General features: G+C 34.5%; 1 protein-coding gene across 12 annotated transcripts in view; it reads right to left on the reverse strand.

The window, feature by feature from the left end:
- The window catches only part of LOC106882686 (vitamin D3 receptor), a 761,413-nt gene that overhangs the window by 354,899 nt on the left and 391,514 nt on the right, over nucleotides 1-15,000 (reverse strand). The window contains exon 1 of one of the 12 annotated variants that reach the window (XM_052965753.1): nucleotides 9,985-10,062. The exons of the other annotated variants lie outside the window; for them this stretch is intronic. The gene's annotated coding sequence lies outside the window, so the exon portion shown is untranslated. Of the gene's footprint in view, nucleotides 1-9,984; nucleotides 10,063-15,000 lie in introns of those variants that run through there. 12 annotated transcript variants of the gene reach the window in all.

Consider the following 15,000-nt stretch of genomic DNA (forward strand, 5'->3'; position numbering starts at 1 on the left):
ACAGACACACAAACATATACACACATATACATATATATATACATATATACGACAGGCTTCTTTCAGTTTCCGTCTACCAAATCCACTCACAAGGCTTTGGTCGGCCCGAGGCTATAGTAGAAGACACTTACCCAAGGTGCCACGCAGTGGGAATGAACCCGGAACTATGTGGTTGGTAAGCAAGCTACTTACCACACAGCCACTCCTATATATATATATATATATATATATATGTCATATATGGTATAGATAAAGTAATCAAGGTTATGAAGGTGGGGAAAGCATCATAATAATAATAATAATGATCCATCTGGATAGCTGCTTAAAATATCTGGTGAAATGGGATACAGCATTACCACACACATAGCTAAACCAATTCATTCAGAAGTGTCATACTCAATGACTGGCATAGTAATATCATTGTAAACTACTACAGGAGCAAAGGTGATGCCTTAGAGAGAAGCAACTATAGAGGAATCAAACTTCTAAATGAAGAAAGTCATAGCACAATTGATTCAGAATAGTGTAGACTTGGATGAGATGCAAGTTTAGTTTTGTCCCCAGAAGTGGCACAACAGATGCAATCTTCCTAGTGAGGTAACAACAGAAGAAATACCTGGCTAGGAAGAATTAATTGCTGTATCTGGCTATCATTGGTTAGCACAAAGCATTTCACTGGATACCTCATTCAATAATATGATGGGCACTGGGGGAACTAGGAGTAGATGAATGGCTTGTGAAGTAGTCCAAGGTATGTAGAAGGATCCAATAAGTGAAATGAGAATTGGCAATGACTTTAGTGATGAATTTAGTGTAAAGGTGGGAGTCCATCAACATTCAGTCCTCAGTCCTCTTCTGATATTCCTCACAGTCCTTATAAGTTATAATGAGGGAGTTTAAGATTGGCTGATGGTCTTAGTTTTCATAGATGAATCCGTAGTGGAATTAGTGAAAAAATTCCAAACATGAAATCTATACTTGGAATTGAGAAGCCTTAAGATAAAACTAACAAAGATGGAGATTTTAGTGAGCAGGAAAGAAGACAAGACCCTGGTACCTTCAGGGAAATAGCCGCGCTTGATATGCAGAAATGGTGTAGGTATAAACTCCATACATTTTACTCAATGTAAGCTGTGGACAAACAGGAGATGTTGCAGTATCACTAGCATATCATCCAAAAATGTAAGCTCAACATACCCTAGAGGCACTGGAGCAGTTCATATAAGCACACTAGAAACTGAGTCTCTTAAATACTCGGACAGTTCACGAGTCGATATCTTTTGTTACCTATGAGATGTGATTAGCAAAGGAGGTGGTTGCTCCAAAAATGTAACATAGCTAGAGTGAGAACTGGTAGCAGAAAGTTCAGGGGACTACTAATGCTGCTAACAACAAAGATCTTTGTCTTTAGAGAGTAGGGCAAAGTATATGATGCTTGTGTTAGGATACAATACTGTATGATAGTGAGACATGGGCCTTGAATGCAGAAAACCTGAGAAGAAATGAAATTAGCATGTTCTGCTGGATGTGCAATGTGAGTGTGCATGAAAGAAATAGTATAAGGGTGTTGAGTGAAAAGCTGGACATTAGTGGAATTAGTTGTAGTGTGCAAGAAAGAAGACTGTGATGATATGTACTCAGGGTGCATATGGACGAAGACAGCTGTATAAAGAAGTACCAGTTGCTAAATACAGTCAGAGCTTGCAGTAGAGGGAGACCCAGGAAGACATGGGATGAAGTGGTTAAGGCCAACTTCAGGACCCTGAGCCTAGAAAAAGAAAAGTGAACAACTATGATGAATCGAAGTGGGAAATACACAGGTTGTTTTCAATGAAGAAAGTAGATATGATACCGATAGTGATTGGTGCACTTGGAAATATCAGTAGTGAACTACCAATGTGGCTGAAAAATGCAGGAAGAAATATACAGATAGAACACCAATAAGAATTATCAGCCTGGAACTGCAAGAGTTCTCCGCTGAGTTCTTGAAGCATGATCAGTAAACAAATGTCACCTTAGTCTGTTGGCTGTGGGCAGCTGACACTTTCCATCATATCCAGCAAAATATAGCTGAGAGTTTTCATGATATAATGATAACAATGATGATGATGATGATGATTACTACTACTGGCAACAGACAACAAATATTTAGTAAGAGGTGTGGTTCCATTGGATATCTGTATAATACTAGTAAATATTTTATTGACACAGGAGGGAAGAGAAACAAAAATCAACCCTGGCATAATCTGAATTCGAAATGTAAGGTATTTTGTTTGATCTTCTACTGTTACTGTCATCCAAAGAGACAGAAGAAGACATATGAAGAAAATAGAAGGGGACATAGGACATCAGAAGAAAACATACAAAGAAGACATAAAAAAGCTGATATATGATGGCATAAGAAGATGACATACAAAGAGAACATACAAAAATGACATGAAGAAGACATACAAAGAAGACATATGAAGACATACAAAGAATACATATAAAAACATAAGATGACATACAAAGAAGGCATACATAGACATGAGATAACATAAGACATAGAAGACAAGTAGAGAGCAGACAAAATGCAGAAGGTAAGACAGTAGAAGAAATGAAGAACATGAAAAGTAAATGGACAAAAAAAAAAAAAAGATCAAGAAAGATGAAGAGAAATTAAATAAGAAATACAGAGAGAAACAAAATAGTGAAATCTCAAGAATACAAAGAATATCTCTCCATTCTTTGCATCACAAACAACCCATTTCTTTCTTCTAATCTGTATTTGAAATATACAGAGACAAATAAATAATTCACTTTATTTCTTGATAAAAATTACTGCTGTTTATAGATTTTATTTCTGACAGGTTAGCAGTTTGCAGGATGTTTGTTATACAGCTTCAGGTCAACCCTGATTAAGCAGACCTATAACCAAAGGTGTCCCAGTTATGGTTGACTAGGGTTATTTTATAATATTTAATTCTTTTTATCGCTCTGTCTGGTTAAGAAATATAATGAGATGATGTAGTCTGTTAAGATATTCAGCAAAAGACAAAAAGAAAAATGGCTTCTAAATGCACAGATGGGAACAAACAAATCCTAAAAACTTACTTTTAACTACAAATAAAATGATAACCATGTTGTAGAATGTGGTAATGACAAAAATTACCTTGGCAACAACTCTAGCAATAAACTTTACCAAGCAAAACACACTGACCAACAGATGACTACCCACCCCAGCTAACAACAGGTTAACAAAAAATAAGAGAGCCTCTATGCAGTCACTCAACCTAATAGCAATAGCTGGTAAGTTACTCTCAAATCACACTCTTCCATTTTAAAAATAAACAATGTGGTTCTGGATTCATTGGTTGATGGTAGAACACCTTTGGAAGAAAATAGTTTATTTATTTATTTTTTTCCCCAATAATGCCAGTTTAATGTAGACAACTACAACCAATGTACTGAAATACTGTGCATGCTAAACCGCTAGAAATAAAGATTTATAAATAGTAATTTTCACCTACATGCCATACCTAACATAAGAGAAGTAGACAAGTAAATGGATGAAGCCCTTTTGCCATTAGAAACTGGAATGCTCAACCGACCACCTTGGGAAGCATGACAGAAACAGTGAAGCTCAAAGTAGAAAAATTTTAGTGGAACCACAGCAAAAAAAAAAAAAAAAACTTTGATAAATAAACAACAATGCTTAATGCAATGAACACAAACACATAGATGTATAGACATGTATCATACATATACATATATATACACATATATACACGAGTGTGAGAGAGGATCACAAACACATATACCCATATAAAATACAATCAATCATATCCATATATATATGCAAATATACAAACCATATCTCAAAAGATATCCTTTGGTTCCTAGTGAGAAACTTAATCTCACAAGAGGTTTAATGCAGAGGAGGAGAACCATGTTGCTTTGCTTTTTAGTTGGCAGATCTCTTCTCTGAGTTTGTGGTATAAATCTTACAGATAAACTGAGAGAAGAAAACTACTAACCAAAAAAAAAGTTCTCCATCATTATTTTAATAAGTATTTCTTTTAAATGATAATAGAAATGATTGCTTCTTACACATGCACAAAGTCATACATTTGGTTGGAGAAGCAAAGTCAATTTCAAAAGAAGATGAACTCAGAATGTAAAGCATCAGTGTAATTTGAACTCAGAATGAATTCGGAATGAACTCAGAAAGTGCCAGAAAGAATAACACAGGGCATATTTTATGACATTCTAAATGATTCTGCCATTCCTCTTTCTAATTTAGGTACAAAGCCAACTATTTTGAAGGGAGGGGTCAGCTGATTAACTTGATCGTGGTACTTGACTGTTAATATATTTCATCATCCCTTGAGAACTGAAAGGCAAAGTTGATCCCAGCATGATTCGGACACAAACATAAAGAGTGAAATGATAACAAAAATCACATCAAAGTTTGGTACAAAGTCACAAATTTATATATGAAGGTTACAATTGACTGAATGAACTCTAGTAAACATTTATTTCGATCAGCTGTGGAGGGATGAAAGGCAAAGTATGACAGATGCAGGATTTAAATACATAAAGAAATGTAACATTATTTAAGAACTGCAGTTTCTGCAACTCTACAATGCTAGCTAATAAAGACAAATATATCAGCTCTCTCTCATTTTGCTCAGTAGCAGTTGCTGTTCATGACAATTGTGATGATGACAACAAATTATGAATGATGTGCTTAAAAACAGACATAGGGGAAAAAAATGCCCCCAAAAATATTTGTATAAACAGTTAAATCTAAAATTGATTATCCGTACAAGACAGACGGCTATTAATTTGTAGATAACTGATTCTTTGGATATGATGGTTAACAAAGCAAGCCATAATGAACAGAATGATGTGTCTTGAGATCTTGTTCAGATAAGTGATTTTTCAAATAACCAAGATTTAGTTATATCTATATCTATTCTCAACTTTAATATTATCTGAATATTTAATTCAGACAACGATTTAACAGTGGAAAACTTCAGTGTACAGTGTTGGTGACATTCTTTAGCATGGTTAATACAACTGCAATATCCAAAGTAATTCTTGACAAAGCTGCAGACAACTGTCCATATGCAAATATATCAGATCAGATCTATTTTACTTAATGACTGATGTTGTGGCATATTGACTGTTCTTGTGAAAGCCATTCAAACTGGAAGCTTTAATCGCATATGGATGAATGGCAGAGTGGTGTCAAAAGGTTTAGTTTGATTATAGGCGCAATGAAATGTATTTTTATAATATTTTTCGTCTGTAACAAACACACTGTTTGTAGTATTGATGTCAATCAACTATAAACATTCAAAAATGCCCTGAGACTAATTTCATCAGCTAGAATGAAAATCTGGTATATGAATGAATCTGTTGATGACACACTTTGTTTCCTTTCGCAAAATGATTTACATTTACTAGATTATGATGATGTTTCAGGGTGATTTTAGCCAAACTGACTTCAAAGCTGAAAATGCCAGAAACATAATTTCAGCAATAAACTCATACGCAGTTGCAGTAGTTCAGTATGGCACTGGAATCTTGAAGTGGGCAGAGGAGGAACTGAAGGAGATGGACAGGAAGTCAAAAAAGCTTCTAACGATGCATGGAGCCCATCATCCATGTGCAGACACTGATTACCTATACATGAAGTGAGAAAATGGAGAAAGAGGACTGATAGGTGTGGAAGACTGCATGCGTATTGAACTCGAGAGCTTAATGAGATACCGAGCCAAAAGTAAGGAAACCTTGCTAGTGACAGTTTGGAACGAGGAAGTATTGAAAGCAGAGAAATCAAAACAACAAAGGAACAAGTGCAAAAAAGATATAAAGAAGAATTGTGCAAGAGGGGACTACACAATCAATTCCATGCAGCCACAACAGAAGTTGCTGGGAAAAATAGGTGGCACTGACTGATGGAAGGAACACTAAAAGAAGAGACTGGGAGCACTCTACTGGCAGAGCAAGACCAAGCTTTGGTCACAGGCTGGAGGGTCAACCTTAGGAATGAGCAAGTGTCTCCACTGTGCCGCATCTGCAATAGAGCGGATGAAACCATTGCCCGTATCATGAATGAATGCCCTAGACTTACCCAAAACCACTACAAGTTGTGGCGAAACAATCAGATAGTGAAAGTGCTTCCTTGGAAACTGGGTGAAAAGTAGGGGCTAGAGAGAGGCAAAACATGGTATGAGCACAAACCACAGAGAGTAGCTGAGTTGGAGACTGATAAAATCCTCTGGGATTTCCCAATCTAAACAGATCAGGTTCTAGAGAATAACAGACTGGACTTAGTAGTGGTGGTGGAGAAGATGCATCACATATGCTATATAATTGATGTTGCATGCTCCTTTGACCCATGAACAGTCAAGAAGGAAGGCGAAAAGATAGATAAATACAACCCTCTTAAGTACGAAATAGCCCAGTTATGGAAAATGAAGAAGGTGAAGATAGTGCCAATTATTGTTGGGTCCTTGGGAACAGTATCAGAAGGTATCAAGGGGAATATAAAGGAAATTGGAATAAAGTGTCCAGTAGAACTGTTACAAAAGGTTTGCCTCCTTAGCATGGCCAGAATAATCAGGAAAGTATTAGGTAGCTGAAAAGAATGGATAGCATGGTACCGTAGGCTGCAGGTAGCAAGCCTGCTATGCATGTAAGACTCCAGGAGCTTCAACAAAACCTGTGATAAAGACAATAATTCTTTCTACCATAGGCACAAAGCCTGAAATTTTGGGGAGGTGGGGGGGGGGGCTAGTTGATTACATCAACACCAGTATGTAACTGGTACTTATTTCATCGACCCCAAAAGGATGAAAGGCAAAGTCAACCTCACAGAATTTAATAATAATAATCATAATCCTTTCTACTAGAGGTACAAGACCTGAAATTTGGGGGGTGGGGGTGGATAGTTGATTACATTGATACCTGAGCTCAACTCTTATTTTATCGACCCTGAAAGTACGAAAGGCAAAGTCAACCTTGCCAGAATTTGAACACAGAATGTGAAGCACTGGAACAATTATTGCAAAACATTTTGTTCTATTTTAATGTTTCTACCAATCCACCATTAAGAAGAAAGGGACCGTGTGAAATATGTTAATGAAATTTACTTAGGTATATATTTACTACCGTAAACAACTCTACAAATACAAACAACAAAAAAAGCAATGCAAATAACAACAGCCACAGTTTACAGTATTTGGCACAAAAGACATTTTACATTCACAACAAACTAAACCACCATTTTTGATAATATACACAGAAAAACTCAATGAGGAAGTCGTTGTGTTGTTGTCCAGCCAGCTAGATTAGATGCTGCAACAAATTTTCCTTAAATCACATCCTACCATCTTAAATAAAGGACACATTCAATAGGGTAGCCTTGAATATATTATATGAGTAAAATAGACTGGATTACCACTAAACTAAAATACCCATAATCATGAATGTTATGGCTCAAGGTTGAACAACTAAATAAACACATTAATAAATATTGACACAAAGTAAATGTTGATGGATTTCATTATATGAAGTAAATATGAGATAAAACATACCCTCGGCATATAACAACCTGTATATGTGTACAAACATCACTCATGAACTTCCAGTCAAATATCTACAAATAAATCTATTATATGTCAAATGACACAACTACAAAGTTGACTAGCCTTTTTTCTTTTTTTTTCACTATGTCAAAGAACCAAGGCAAACATTGTGAGATTTGTCTTACATAGACATATAATATTTGATATACATATGGCAAATATTTTTTAAAATGGGGTGAGCAAATCATTCTATTACTTCAATTTACAATTGTTTAGCCAGTAGTTGCAGGAATTATTGCATAATATTTCAAAACTGATTATATTGAATTATGATGAAACAATTGTAAACTGAAGCAGTAAAATGATTTTCTCATTCCATTTTTCTATTATTTGTCATTATATACAGATATATGTGGATTTTCACATACTTATTTGGCAGAACAAACAATCTCCAATTTGTAATTTTGTTAGCTAACTAATGTGCTTAATATGGTAAGCACCAGAATTATATACCCCAAATGAACTTCTTATATGTGTGTGTGTGTGCATGTGTGATTGTATGGTTAAGAAATTTGCTTCTCAAATATGTGGTCCTGAGTTCAGCCAAACTGCACAGCATCCTGGGCAAATCCCTTCCATATAGTTATGGACCAACAAAAACCTTGTGAGTGGATTTGGAAGACAGAAACTGAAAGATGCTATCATCATCATTTAACATCCAGTTTCCATTCTTGTCCATCATTACTATGAGTGTGCATGTGTGTGCTCTTGTGTAGATATTACATGATGGTTGTAAATGAGAATCATTGTCATAGAAGAGAGGTTGTTCATTTCCAGTCTCCTATGATAAAATGTCAATCTATGAGGAAATATTTTGCTTAGAAACTGATGAGGGTTGGTGATAGGAAGGGCATCCACCTGAAGAACATCTACCTCAACAAATTCTGTCTGACCCATGCAAACATGGAAAAGTGGACATTAAATTTAGGTTATATACCACCATCGTCAATGTCCATGTTTCATGCAGGCATGGGTTGGGTATGCATACATATGAGTGTGTGTGTGTGTGTGTGTGTGTGTGTGTGTGTGTGAGAGAGAGTAAATTTATATATATATATCGCAACATTATCATCATTTTATATCAAACTACCATGTTGATGTGTGTTAAACAGCAGGTGAACTGTGTCTAGCTGCAGTGTCTTAGTTTTGGCATGGTTTCTATGACTGGATGCACTTCCTAATACCAACCACTTTACAAGGTATAGTGAGGGAATACTTTCATTGTACCTGCACTAATGAGGTACCAGCACTACCGAGATCAACTTGTAACTGGCAAGAACCACCAAAACTGGGAAAACGAATACGAGGAAAAGGATGTCGTCACAGAGGTCAGCCACTCACAAATGGGAATGTCTTACATAAAGCTGTAGAAAAAAGTACATCCATGGTAAACCATGTAACAACAGACCTGCATAAAAATCTAGATATGCAGGGATTTTCCAAGAAAACACAAAGCGAACTAACTTTCATCTTTCAAATCCAATCAATTAGTGGTGTAGTGAAGATTTGGAAAACTTTCCACTGATTCTCCTTTTAAGTTTTCTGAAATGAACATATACATGCAATATATGGTATATGCACAAAGAGAAAGAGATAAGCCCACTCAACACATGAAGGCATAAGGCATATATCTATCTATATCCAATATTCATCTACATATATGTATGCACAAACTACTCATATATTCACAATCCCTGAAACTATCGCAAACAAAAGAAAAGCAATTGTCAATTTGTTAGCAACCAGCTTGAATTCTGAGAATTTGAATAAATCTTAAAGAAAAGTATATACATAACCACATACATATACCTATACATGCACACACACACACACATATAAATATTATTCTTTTGAAAATCTCGAAGGAAATACAAAATTTATAACAAGATTAGATAAGAATTATGATGGAAGATGGCTTCAAGCAATCAATTATATTACATAACTTGGAGGAAAGAAAAAAGCTGAGTTGAAAAAATAAATTAGATTAAAAATATATAATATGGGCAGAAAAATAAATTCGACAAAATATTAAATAAAATAGAAAACAATAATTTTTGAGTATAAAACTTAGATTTTTACTATTGCATATAATATGATTTTTAGCTTCAACACAGGGCCATAAATTTAAAACAGAAGTCGCATCACCTGAATTGACTTCAGTACATAACAAATAATAGTTTTATTGACCCAAGAGGGATAAAAGTGGCTGCTTGCCTCATTGGAAAAAAGCACTTAAATTTCCCTCATATCACATCTCTTAAACATAGTGTATCTTTGACTACATTATCCATTGTCTTTCATTTAAAAGGAAAACTATTTAAAGAGCACAAAAATACAGGTTGCTTACATCTGGAATACATTTGATAACACATCTGTCCGGTTAGGGTTGATATGGGACCAAACAACATCAGTAGCCATAGGTCCAGTGCACCAAACAAACTGAAACAAGTTGTTTTTAGTTAACAAAAGCAAAGCTCTATTGGTTTTCAAAAATATAGAGAAATTAATTCTTTTGAAATCACACAATTCAAAATGACAACTTCAATTTTTGGTTTCCTTATCATTAATCTAATGAAAGTTAAAATGACCCCAGGACAGAATACTAGGCTACTGTTGGCAGCATGTTTCAGAAAATGTAAATCTCAGTTATTCCTAACAGCTAAATGAACTGTGGTTACTTGCAGCAGGCTTGAATTCAAGACCTTCACTCTGTTATACTATATCCAGTCAACTATTCTTTTTCTACTTTAATACAATATGGTTTCAATTCATTGCAGTAGCATTGGTTTTGTGCTTCTTAAAAACCATTCACATGCCCTCTCCCCACCCCCTCTGCACTTTCATGAAATCCTTGCTCATGCACCCTGCTCAATCTTCTACCATTCCATTTATATTCACCTCCTTGCACTTTCAGAGTAAGCCCTGGCACATCAGCACCATCTCTCTCATACTCTTGCTCACTCTCTCCCTCCCACTGGGGTAACCATGAATCTTTTCTACAGCAATATACATGTTTCTATCCTTCTGTCATACTCTGATCTTTCATCACCTGGTACAAAACCACCTCCTTCAATATCACTCCCCTCTCAGTTGAGGGACCCTTGTTTTGCAAGTTACTTGGTGACCTCACTGCCACTGGTGGCATGTAAAATGTACCCAGTTCACTTTGTGAAGCAGTTGGCATTAGGAAAGGCATCCAGCCATAAAAACCATATCAAAGCAGACATTGGAGCTTGGCGCAGTCCTCTGGCTTACCAGCACCGATCAAACTTTCCAACCCATGCCAACATGGAAGATGGACATTAAATGATGATGATGATTTCCAACCAAATAATACATGGCAAACTCATTTCTCCAAATGACTGTAGATTGCTATAATTTCCACCATCCAAAACTTGAGTGTTTCTGATTTTTGTCCAGTGTAATTGGTTGCTAGCTTGGGGGTTCCTTCTAGCATCACAAAAAAACCACTGAAAGCAAGGAAGTCCTAAGCAAATTACAAAAGTGAAATCATCAGGGGACTTCTGTGTATTTTTGAAATTTTGCTTCTTCATTAAGTTATCAATCAATATTACAACAAAATATGTACTGAGTGAGAAAATGGCTTATACAAAATTTGAAAATCAAAATGCAATAGCTGTATGCTGATATAGGGTAAAATATGTTGAAAAATTCATCACAAATTTAGAGTAAGATTTCCTTTTAGTTTCCCAATGTTAAATATTTTAGGGTTAAAATTAAGTAGAATATTTATTTCAGATTTGTAGTGAGATGGGATTGACAGCTAACAGCTTATTCAAAACCTTTGCTTTTTCTTGAAATAACTCTTGCTTTGTGTACCAGCAAAACAGATATTTCACTGTACAGTGAAGTTATTTCTATTTAATCATTCCTGATCAAATAAATTCATAATGAAAGACATTCTATCCATGACCATCCTGTCACTTCCATGTTAAAAACACAGTAAAGAAAGTGTTGTTTTTTTTTTACCCTTTAGCATTTAAACTGGCCATATCTGACCTAATTATTCTTGTTTAATGCACAAAACAGCCAGATCTGGCTTCTCGCACCAACCTTACAATGTCATTCTAAAAATAAACAATTACATCATCAATTAATTTAAAACAATGTGAATGAATAAGTATTACATTTCATAGAAGAATCTGAATGCTAAGGCAATACAATATAATTCAAGAGATGTAGATATTATTTCTAACAGGTTGAGCAACAGCAGAGAGGCTATAAAGTTGGAATTTTCACACAAACTCTGTTTATGATACTATGTCTATTCTGTTAATAATCTGTGAGTAAGCTATATTTATTTACTCAACATTTATAAGCAGCATTCATTATATATAATATCTGAAAGATGATTTCACTCAAATCATGAAGGTATAATTAAATAGATTCATATCAGTATACTAACTACAAATCAGAGAAAAGCATACTACAACATCTGAGAGGAATTTAAACTTAGTGTTGGGCAGATAGGATAAGTTACATTAATATTAAGTTACACTGGCAAAATACAAGGGAGATGAATGTTATAAAAATCTGTCTGTGACAAAGAGTTGATCTACTTGCATTATGCAAGATATATATGTATGTGCAAGTGAAACAACTCATATATTTTAAGTGATTGGAGAAATGGAATTTAGAGCATACCAATGGCTACCAGACAGTAGCTCCACCAACAAATCTGGTAGCAGTTTTCATGATAAAAAAAAATGTTTTATTTTGTATATTTTCCTCATTTATACTATATTGGTTTAAACTGCTGGCAATAAAGCCTGTACAAATGTTTCTTTATGATTAGAAGTTGCCTGACTTGCAAATTACAGTTGCTAGACATTCAATTCAAAAAAAAAAAAAAAAAATTCTTAACTTCTGAAAGCACTGGAAGCAGAGGCTTAAAATCTTTAATACTTTAGGTCCCAAGTTAAAAAATGGGACTTAGGAAGGGAGATTCTTGTTACTTGATAAAACCACCAAGTGGATGTAAGCTTTCATCCACTTGGATTACTCGAAGCAAAACTACTATCATAAGATATTACTCTACCAAAACTACTTCTATTACATAGCTAACATCATCTTGATTAGAATTATACTATAGCCACCAATATCATATCAACTCCCCGTACAACATAGAACACCGATACCAAATCAAATATTCTCACACCAAAAAGTTTATTTCAGCATGGACACATTTAGGATTATAAATGCATGCAAGTATTAGTTATAGTATGTGTATATGTATTAGTATGTGTATAGTATGTGTATATGTATTAGTATGTGTATAGTATGTGTATATGTATTAGTGCAAAAAGAATTTGGGGGTATTTTTGATTTTTAACAGAAGTAACAAATAATAACAAATAGAATAACTTTTAATAAAAAGTTTTAGCTTTAATAAAAGCTAATATTTTCTAAATCTAAATATTTTATACGAAATTTCATTCTTAGCTGCAATAGTTTGAGTAAAAATTTTCTTGTTCTGTACTTGTCCTGTACTTTTCAACGTGTAATAACTTGTCCTGTACTTTTCCAGATTTATAATCTTAAGAATAATATTTCTCTTGCTCACATTTTTCCATGTAATATAGGAATGTGTGAAGCATACAAAAAGCTCAAAACACACCTCATAGTAAGATTATGGAGAACTTCAATGTTTACAATAAGTCACTAAATTAAAACATGATTGGGACATGAATCAATAGAAAATACAGACATAACGTTATCTGTGACTATTTCACTAAAGAACACCTAACACAGACAGAAGCTTCCAGCTTTCTGACATTGGATGATTTCCTTTTATTGAGTTGCACTTACCATATACGAACAGAAGGGAGAAACAGAAATCGATTTAAATTATAATATACAACCAAAATAGATTTACCTCTCCAGAAGAGAACATTAACTGATTATGGAAAAACATTGGACTACTGAATGCTAAGTGAAGTAAATAACAAATTCACGACCCAAATCCATGATACAAAGTAGCCAAAATCCAACAGAGACTGCTGACCAGAGACATTCACAAAGTAAATGAACTGCCCTTCAACATGAACTACAAGTTGTAACTCTTTTGTTGAATTAAACTGCCTTTGTTTCAGTCAATTTTGAAAATGAGGGAGAATTTGATAAAATATCTAAATCATTATTAAGCTGGTGTTTAGAGCATAATTTAACATGAAATTTGAAAGAAAGGTTTAAATTTAAATCACTTAAAACAAGAAATCTGCATGATAGCACCAAGGCCAGTCTTGAAAAGCTTAGTATCAAGAGGGTTCAGAAATTATGAGAACATAGGATTATCAACTACAAGTTTTCATTAAATCCACAAATTGTATATTACAGTATGAAAAGTCATACCAATCAAAATTTTAAATGGAGCTTCCCTGGGGTGGTCTGGAGTTGGAATCTGGAATGTAAGTAAACAACATAGTCTCAATGCAGTATGATTAAAAGAGCCTACAGAAGATATTTTACTTTGACCTTACAATGGATACTAGAGTCACTATGCCTCACTATCATTCCACCTATTAGCTGAACAAACCTACTAATAAAGGAACTTGAAAAGGAAAGAATATCAGCAAAACCAACAGATACAAACATTACTAGGAAGAGTAGTTCTCTTCATCGAATGATAGATATATCATATCCCATATGGGAAAATATGCCTTCACTATTCATGAAAAAGAAACATACTAAATACTTGCTCAATAAAAGAAATTATGATACCTCCAAATTTCTGTGTTGTGATAGAAAATGACAATAGCCTATTCCAATGTGAAAGATGTTATCCACATCATCAGCAGCAACCCAAGAACATGGTACTTTAGTGTACTGGGCCATGGTCACAACATTTTTGCATAAAAGCCTAAAAATGCTGAGGTTTTCCATGAAAGAGCGAAGCAAATGATGAGTGGTACAATGAAAACTTGCAAAACATATCAAAGATACTCTTTTCAGAGTCACACATATATATATGGCATATATTCAAGTCATAAAAATTGCTGACATTCATATACCAAAGATATACATATATATATTTATACGTCTGTTACATGAGTGCAAGTATATTGACACTTGCAACTAAATATATGCTCACACTAACACCCTCACATATTTTATAAAAACAAAAAAATAAATTCCCGTAACTATCTTGACACATGCAAAAAAAATATTTGTCATTGTGTTAGTGACTGGCTTCAGTTCTGCAAAGAATAAGTCTCAAAAAAAAAAAAAAGAGCATATTTGTGTACACACACATGCATACACATACATAAATACACAAATGTGCATAAATGCACACACACGCATACACACATGCAAATATGTGGAAAGATAGCGAGATAAATAT

This window comes from Octopus bimaculoides, chromosome 2, assembly GCF_001194135.2.
Source record: "Octopus bimaculoides isolate UCB-OBI-ISO-001 chromosome 2, ASM119413v2, whole genome shotgun sequence".
NCBI lineage: Eukaryota > Metazoa > Mollusca > Cephalopoda > Octopoda > Octopodidae > Octopus > Octopus bimaculoides.